Source organism: Littorina saxatilis, linkage group LG1, assembly GCF_037325665.1.
Source record: "Littorina saxatilis isolate snail1 linkage group LG1, US_GU_Lsax_2.0, whole genome shotgun sequence".
Classification (NCBI taxonomy): Eukaryota; Metazoa; Mollusca; class Gastropoda; order Littorinimorpha; family Littorinidae; genus Littorina; species Littorina saxatilis.
In genome coordinates this window covers 99,498,614-99,508,086 of record NC_090245.1, presented here as the reverse complement: position 1 = coordinate 99,508,086, position 9,473 = coordinate 99,498,614, and the positions used below count along the sequence as shown (strand labels likewise).

At 40.4% G+C, this 9,473-nt stretch overlaps 1 long non-coding RNA gene across 1 annotated transcript in view; it reads left to right on the top strand.

The window, feature by feature from the left end:
* Positions 1-1,091, top strand: part of LOC138947354 (uncharacterized) — a 1,862-nt gene extending 771 nt beyond the window's left edge. Inside the window, exons 2-3 of the long non-coding RNA XR_011449629.1 lie at positions 122-219; positions 877-1,091. This is a non-coding gene — a long non-coding RNA (uncharacterized lncRNA). The remainder of the gene's footprint in view (positions 1-121; positions 220-876) is intronic.
* Positions 1,092-9,473: the final 8,382 nt, after the last annotated feature.

Here is a 9,473-nt window from a genome sequence, read left to right as displayed (position 1 = left end):
TCTTGAGGCCTGACAGCGTGTTAGATCTGGAACAGTATGACATTATACTGAAGGATTGTTCTCCGGTCTCTTTGTGCTTCCAACCATCGGAATAAGTATTGTGTCCTATTGTATTTGACAGAAATGTGAGTCGAAGTGGGACAGGCAGCGACGACAGCTGCAGCACACTGAGGGATACTCGCCACCACTGACCCTTTATGTTCAAGGGCCCAAAACAAGGTATGTTTCACTGACACAGCCAAAAATATCGTGCAAAATTTTTTCATTCCTTTCTTTTCTCGGGCTGAAGAGGTACATTTTAAAACGAGCAACATCTTTACATCATTTTCGTTGCAGTAGTATTGCCCCCCGCGGGTTAGGGGGAAGAATTTACCCGATGCTCCCCAGCATGTCGTAAGTTGCGACTAACGGATTCTGTTTCTCCTTTTACCCTTGTTAAGTGTTTCTTGTATAGAATATAGTCAATTTTTGTAAAGATTTTAGTCCAGCAGTGTGTAAGAAATGTTAAGTCCTTTGTACTGGAAACTTGCATTCTCCCAGTAAGGTAATATATTGTTCTACGTTGCAAGCCCCTGGAGCAAATTTTGATTAGTGCTTTTGTGAACAAGAAACAATTGACAAGTGGCTCTATCCCATCTCCCCCCCTTTCCCCGTCGCGATATAACCTTGAATGGTTGAAAACGACGTTAAACACCAAATAAAGAAAGAAAGTTGCAGTAGTATTAGTATCAGCAGCAGCAGGAGTAATCGTTTGTCATTATAGTAGCCCGGGGGGTAGGTGATGTGCGCGGGAGAGGAAAAGGATGATGTGAAGGAGGGTGGGGAGGAGATTTGTCAATAAAATGTCTCACTTTTGCTGCCTTTTTCATTTGACAGATGTGTAAGCGTTGCTGGCAGGTTGCAACTGCGAGATACAACCACCTCGGCTTGCAGGAGAAGAGGCCACAATGGAACTTGCCCAAATGAAAATGCCAGCAGCATACGACGGTTATGGGCCAAAGAAGAGGAAGAGGAGTAATACTGACAACTTTCAGTTTGACAATAACAGATGCTGAGCGCAGAGATGCAGAACGTGGGGACGAGGAGGGGGAGGAGGTGGGGGGGGGGGGGGGGGGATTGTATGTTGTTCGTTAGTTATCAAAACAGGCTCATGGAAAAAAATCTGCATCCAGTTAATCGCTGTAGTTGATAATTGTCATCAGTCGGATGGCAGAATGTCAGTGAATAGTTTTAGAAGGGATGTAGACTGTAACTGGTGTAGATGGGGTGATAAATAAATATACTACATCATAGTTTGCAGGTTTGTGGTTTTGCTAGTTGAACACTCAACTACAATGTTTGTGGACAGTGTGTGAATTACTATGTAATTCTACTAGCAAATGTAGCAAATGGTGTACAACTACAAATGTTTATATAGTTCATCACACAGTTTTCAAGACTAATTAAACAAATTTTGTTCAAAAGTGGAACACTTCAGCTGAAAGTCAACACTGCACGATAATATTGTTAACTCTGGTATAATGGCGGTTTGTCAAACCATTTCTTTTTGTCTTGCTGTTGCTTTAATTTTGTGTCCTTTGAAAATCAAGACTGCACGATTATCTATTGTTAATTCTGGTATAATGGCGGCTTGTCAAACCAGTTCTTTTTGTCATGCTGTTGCTTTAATTTCATGTACTTTGGAAATCAAGACTGCACGATGACCTATTCTTAATTCTGGTATAATGGCGGCTTGACACACTAGTTATTTTTGTCATGCTGTTGCTTTAATTTTGTGTCCTTTGTAAATCGTTAGTCAAGACTCAAACTCAATAAATAAAACGTCTTATTGTCAGATCCTGGATTCTAATTCTTATTAGCAAACGAAAGCGAGAAAGACAGTGAGAAGGAAAGAAAAGTGTGTGTGTGTGTGTGTGTGTGTGTGTGTGTGTGTGTGTGTGTGTGTGTGTGTGTGTGTGTGTGTGTGTGTGTTACAGACAAGCAGCAGGATAAAAAAGCGTGTGTGTGTGTAAACGTTTTCTTAGATTTTTATTTTAATGTTAAAAGATTGCGTTCAAGTCAATATTTGTCTTGTGAATATCAAAAGAGAGTATCAAGACTTGTATTAAAAATAATGGTCTTTTTAAACGATACCAATGACACAAGAACGGATTAACAATAAAGTTAATCATGAGTGAGCGACCACAGAATGATAAGCAAAACGAGGAACCAAGACAAAGACTAACTTGAGCATGTGTTGAAATTTCAGAAAACGGGAACATTTGTCTCAGTTAATTACAAAAGAAAATACAAGATTGTTCACCAAGGAAGTTGTTTGTGCATTCAGAAATTCACGAAATCATTGGACGTAAAGTCACATTTGAAAAAAAGTTCCAAAAGCAGTGTTGCGTGTATTTTCTTTTACTTTCAATTTTCGGAGATAATAAATTAGCAGAAAGCAGTAAGTCCACTTGCTGCTCTATGCCCTTTTCTCAGCCAGATATATCGACCAGGATATAATATGGCAGAAAGCAGTAAGTCCAATGCTGCTTTTTGCCATTTTTAAAAAATAAGATTTAAGTCGGGATATAATTTGGCAGAAAGCAGTATGTCCTCTTACTGCCTTTTACCATTATTTTTGAGTGAATGAGTTTGGGGAATTAATTCGGCAAAAGGCAGTAAGTCCACAAAAATCATTATTTCTAAGTGATGAATCAAAAGAGGGTTTTAATATTCATAGCAGAAACGCACAATAATGCCCTTCATGTTATCAGCAAACAAAAACATCATTTTAGGCTTTTCATTCCAAAACATTGATGCAAACACAAAAAGTCGATTTTCTCGAAACTATGTTTCATGGACTTGCTTCCTTCTGCCTTTACACGGCAGATTTCAATACAAAATCCCCCCAAAACGTTTTACCGTCACTTTTTTTCAAAGACAATATATCAGATACTGCGTAAAGTGATATCCTATACAACATTTGGTTTCAGTTAGTTTGACGGTACTCTGCGTAACAGAAACTTCAATTACTAAAATATATTATTTAACCCTCTCACACACTTCTTCATCACGACAAAACCCATAAAAATACTCATAATAAAGTAGATGTGTACTGCCGGGCAGTACATACCCCAAGCGAAGTCGTCCATCTATGTGTACATGATTCTCTCTCTCTCTCTCTCTCTCTCTCTCTCTCTCTCTCTCTCTCTCTCTCTCTCTCTCTCTCTCTCTCTCTCTCTCTCTCTCTCTTAAAATGTGTCATCGATGACGTGTTTTCATACTTGCTAATGCGGCAGGCTAATCATGACGTCAAATTGAAACTTCTTGAAGTCTCTCAGAAAGGGACATGAAAACCATGTGGGGGTTACTGGTTTGGGCTGAAAAAAAACCCAACTCCACCTAAAATTCAAGCGCCTATGGGGCTGAATTATGCAGCATAAATTGTGAAACATCAGGATATCTCACACTTTCAATTCTGCCATCATGTCAAATCTGACAACAAACCTACCCACAAAATGTCATAAATATCGGTGTAGAATTGAGACTTAACGGTTTTTAACTGCCAAAAATAAGTTTTTTTGACTGGAATAGTTTGTCTTGAAATTCAGTTTGGGACAACGGACCCACCCACTAAATTTCATAAAGATAGGTGAAAATTTAAATGTAACGGTTTTTAACTGCCAAAATTATGTTTTTCTTCTGGAAAAGTATGGAGTGAAAATCAGTTGGGGACAACGAACCTACCCACAAAATTTCATAAATATCGATGAAGAATTGAGATTTAACGGTTTTTAACTGCCAAAAATAAGGTTTTTTGTCTGGAAAAGTATGTCTTAAAATTCAGTTTGGGACAACGGACCCACCCACTAAATTTCATAACTTAGATAGGTGAAGAATTGAAATTTAACGTTTTTTAACTGCCAAAATTATGTCTTTCTTCTGGAAAAGTATAGAGTGAAAATCAGTTGGGGACAACGAACCTACCCACAAAATTTCATAAATATCGGTGAAGAATTGAAATTTAACGGTTTTTAACTGCCAAAATTATGTTTTTCTTCTGGAAAAGTATGGAGTGAAAATAAGTTGGGGACAACAAACCTACCTTTAAAATTTCATAAGAATCAGTGAAGAAATAGGATTTAACGATTTTTTAACGGCCTTTAAATCATTGGTGATGTCATCATAACCCAGTCGTTGTAGTTGTCGTCGTAGTTGTTGGTGTTGTTGTTGTCATGTTCGTTGTCGTGATTGTTGTTGTTCTCGTGTTGTTGTTTTTGTTGTTGTTGTTGTTGTTGTTGTTGTTGTTGTCGTCGTCGTCGTCGTCGATGTCATTTGTTGTTGTTGTTGTTATCGTCGTCGTCGTCGTCATCGTCGTCGTTGTCAGAGGTTATTTCTAAAGATTTCATTGATAGTCTTTGTTCTCGTCACCAAGACTTGCTAAGAACAAGCTTGGAACAGCAAGAGTTCCAAGAACAAGATTAGAACAACTCATTACATCATTACCAGTACGTCATTTGTATTTAGAACACACTTTAGAAAAAAACTCTTCAGCTACAAACCAGTCACCCTCACATGTCGGAGGTGTTTGTCTAAACCACTTACTGAAATGTTTTGAGGTTTAATGACCATACACATGTTGAACCGGTGAGTGTCTTCCGCTGCTTAATTCGCAAATAACTATTTTATTAAAGTCCGCTTGAAACGCTCAAAGATGAAATTCCATGTTAAAAAGTGACAAAAGTTTCACATTTTCCCGTTGTAACAGCTTCCGATGATATTATATGAAAATTCTGATCCTCTGAGAGGATTCCCCGAAACAAAATCAGTTTGTACGCCTAATTTTAATAGAATTGTCCAAACAGTGTCGCTAATATTGTGCTAAAAGATGAATTCTAGAACAATGTTCACAGACAGACACCACTTGGCAAAAAAAATTTCAGTGCTGGGAGATGAAAAAAAAAACTACCTCCGCTTGGATAATCTCCAAATTAACACTAGATGTGAATTTCTTAACTTGGAATAAGAATGGGAATCCTACCCTAAAAATTGAGGCGGCATGTAATGTGCGAAGGTCAAGGTTTTCAATTCCAGCATCTTCCCAGCTTGAAACAGTACTACCAAAAACACACCAAAAATAGAAAACAAAACAAAGTCTAGCAAACACAATGAACAGCAAAGAACAAAAGGTCTAAGTCGTGACAGGGATGAGTGATGACGCAGTCACTGTTTCGACGGGACAACGTCACGCTGCATGCATAATTGATCAGCAGTGCAGACTTGCCATCAACCTTGAGAGACTGAACTTTGTACAGTCGACCGTGAGAAGGTTCATTCAATAAACAAAGTTTGTGGCTAATGCTCATGCCAATCCGACAGAAATGTGTCAGTATTATTTACTTTTTTTCGGGTTCAGAGCAGCGCAGTATTGGGTTACCCAACTTAGGCCCGTTTGGAATAATAAGATGTAGGCCTACACAAAAATATTTGCTTCACCATTCGGTTGAGTGTATTTCACTTAAAATGTGTGATTTAAAATTAGGTATTTGATAGCTCTCTATATACGCCCACCTCCCTCCTATCTCTCTCTCTCTCTCCTACTCTCTCTCTCTCTCTCTCTCTCTCTCTCTCTCTCTCTCTCTCTCTCTCTCTCTCTCCTACTCTCTCTCTCTCTATCTCTCCTATCTCTCTCTCTCTCCTACTCTCTCTCTCTCTTTCTTTCTCTCTCTTTCTTCCTGTCTCAGTCTGTCCATCTGTCTCTCTCGTTAATACCGCAAAGTTCTCTTTTTCAAATTTGCTGTATCAGTTCACTACTGAGGAAGGTTCTTACCCTCTCTGATACAAGTCCACGACACAATAAAGTAGACTAAAACCTCTGTTGACGCCACTACTTTCTTTTCAACATATATACGATATACATATATATATACATTTAGCTGTTCATTTTGTTTTAGCATCGTATTTGCATCACATTTAACGCAAGAAAATGCAGCACATTTGTCTGCCAATCAAAACACACACTGCGTATACGCTCCATTCATCTCGGAAGGACAACTCCGTGTACGGAGAGTGGTGTCTTGGCATGAGATGGAATCTGTGACACGAGTTACTGACACACACTGACACCACGCCGATGTTTGCATACATTTGCATTCATTTGCATAAAATATGCATGCAGCGAATCGGACACACGCCCTGTCCAGCACTTGACCTTTGATGGCTACACTAAGAGTCAGTCCGGTGTCCCCAGATGACCTCTGACTTCAGAATATTTAGCAAGTCATGACAGTTGCACAGGAGGTCGTAATTTTGGCACTGTGGATAGCCTATGTATCTAGTATTCACTGACACTGGAAGAGATCATGCAGATTTACAGAAATAATAGTGATTGTGTAAACAGTAGCGCGGTAACGCATGAAGATAATAATTAATATTGAAATACTTCACGAACAAGTACGCTTTCTTCATCTCTCGCTATCAGTGGTACTTGATTTTTCTTGCATTTTTACTAAAAACAATGTGGCGAGAGCAGATGAGCAGATATAACTAGCGGCAGGATCATTCAGATTCACAAAGTAACATGTTGTTTCTGTACGAATGGAAATTGTTTTGTTGTTGATGCAAAACTACGCTTTCTTTATCACTGTCAGTGTAACTTGATTTGTCTTGCATTTCTAACATTTGTGGCGAAAGCAGATGAGCATATATATATATACTAGCAGTTAAGCCCGGCTTCGCCCGGGAGTAAGCGGAGTCCTGTAGCAATTTAAGACGCTCGCTATCCCATTATCATTAGCTTTACCTCCTTTGTTTGGATACAAAAAAGAGTTATCTCCCTTACCTTCTAGAAATTTCCAGAACTGTCCAGTTAATTTTTCTTTCTTCATTTCTTCCCCTCATAGGAGCAATAGCGAGTCTCTAATATCACTGGCATGATGTGCTTGCTACAGGTGAACAGTAGGCACTGAACTGGTCTTGCACCATATAGGCTGTATTCAATAAATGGGAGGTCCATAATCTGAGAAAGGAAACAATGAATCAAGAAACTAAAACCCAGGTGCACATCTGCGGCACCTAGGGAGTGTACGTGCACACTATCTTGTTCCTGCCTCTTGCCATCTCAGAGGTATGGCGACCACAGACAGACAGACACACACACAGACAGACACTCTCTTTTATTATATGTATAGATAGATAGGCCCTATATAATATAACTAGCGGCAAGATCATTCACAAACTAACATGTGTTTTTGTACGAATGGATGTCTTGTTGTTGGCGGTATTGTGCTCATCTTACTCTTTTTTGGTAGCTGAGTCGTAAACGCATGGTATTCTTCTTCTTCTTCTTCTTCTTCTGCGTTCGTGGGCTGAAACTCCCACGTACACTCGTGTTTTTGCACGAGTGGAATTTTATGTGTATGACCGTTTTTTACCCCGCCATTTAGGCAGCCATACGCCGTTTTCGGAGGAAGCATGCTGGGTATTTTCGTGTTTCTGTAACCCACCGAACTCTGTCTGCACACAAAGTTGACTCTGCGCAACCCCCATACCCCCCCCCCCCCCCCGGTAGTCCGACCTTGTTTAGTACTTCACTTCATCATTCCTCAACAAATTAACATTCACCACAGCATTCTGCTTCGTTTTAAAAGAATCGAGTTTGAAAACATTGTTTTGAACAGCACACTCAAACATGAATTATTATTTCGATCGAAAACTACCAGCATCCCTGTCAAAATTCCCCAACCGTAACAAAGGCCAGATGGCCTTTTCTTGACAACCCCCTCCCAACCTCCCCCCCCCCCCCCCCCACACACACACACACTCTCTCTCTATCTCTCAACCAGCCAGCCACCCGTTCCCAAGTACATCGAGCATCTGCCGAGTGCCGAGCAAATTGCATCACCGAAAATTGCTTTCAATTTTTGCGCCCGTGATAATGAAAACACCCCATGTCATGCGGCGCGCGCCTTTGCCCTGGCCCAATATCGGCGCGGTCCGAAACGGAGGGACCGTAATCGTCAGAAAGAGATTTGATAACGTTAACGTTTCCACCAGCCCTTCGCCGGTCTGTTCTTTATGGCGGGATGAAAGGACGTATATTATGGTGCTAACGAGGCAATATGGTGTGCGGACATAGAGGGGGGGGGGGGGGGGGGTTGGTTGGGCTTCGGCAGTGTGGGTGAAAAGGGAGAAGGGTGGGTGGTCAGTTGTGCAGGAAGTGTGTGTGTGTGTGTGTGTGTCAGTGTGTGCGTGTGTGTGTGTGTGCGTGTGTGTGTGTGGTGTGTGTGTATGTGTGGTGTGTATGTGTGTGTGTATGTGTGGTGTGTGTGTGTGGTGTGTGTGTGTGTGTGTGTATGTGTGTGTGGTGTGTGTGTGTGAATGTGTGTGTGTGGTGTGTGTGTGGTGTGTGTGTGTGTGTGTGTGTGTCAGTGTTGATAATGCTGTAAGATTCTTGTTCTCTTATCATTATGTTGGGATTTGTGAATAAGAGGTCACTTTCATTGTACATGTATTGTTCATTGTGTTAGTGTGTGCCCAGACGATATTGTTTATGTTGTGTGGTCTTAAGTTCTGTGTTGTATTTTTCTTTCGATATTTAAGGGGTATATCCGTTATTGTTTATATGCATTCAATGTTAAACTAGTGTATATTATTCATAGTTAATGTGCAAAGCGCGGAGAGCATGATTCTTCGTGTATCGCGCTACATAAGCTCTTATTATTATTATTATTATTATTATTATTATTATTATTATTATTATTATCATTAAGAAGATGAAGGGGGTAGGATCGAGGGAGAATACGAATATATTTCAAGAGACCCCTATTCTACCACTGAGGTAAATAAACTGGGGTCAGAAACAGAGCTGACAGACACACTCAATGCAGAAGAGTGTTACTTTTATACAGAATGATGATTTCATCTACTGCACAATAAACGATGGCTTATTTGTGAAATAAATACTCACCTAACTGAGTAAAACATTATGTGAACTTTGACAAGGTTAAGATAGGAAAGGAACACACATGCACTTACTCTTTCACCCAAGAACCGACCTCAAAGACAGACTTACACACGGAGAAGACAAAGAAGAACACAACTGACACTTCCTTGAACAAATAAACACTTTCTACTCACCCACACACAAACTGCAGCACCGTAAAGCTTGGTCCAAAAGGCCCAGAGAATCCCCGCTGCAAATTCGATGCTTCACAACTCGAATTCGTTTCCCGAAGGGATCGCCATGCAAGCTAGACTAATAAAGTGTGACCGTGGCTGCAATTTTCACTCTGAGCTCGTGGATTTCAGGCCAAGAGGAAACCGTGTTCAGTCAAGCGTGAGGCAGCAGCTGGAGAGGAGTGACATCCATTGTCTGCAAAGTATCAACATGCACGCGCATTAGCATCGGGAGAAAGATGGATGTTATAATTAGGTCTGGGGGAATTCTAGGTCGAGGAGAAACTGAGCGAGAGAGATCGAGTCTCTCTTTTGTC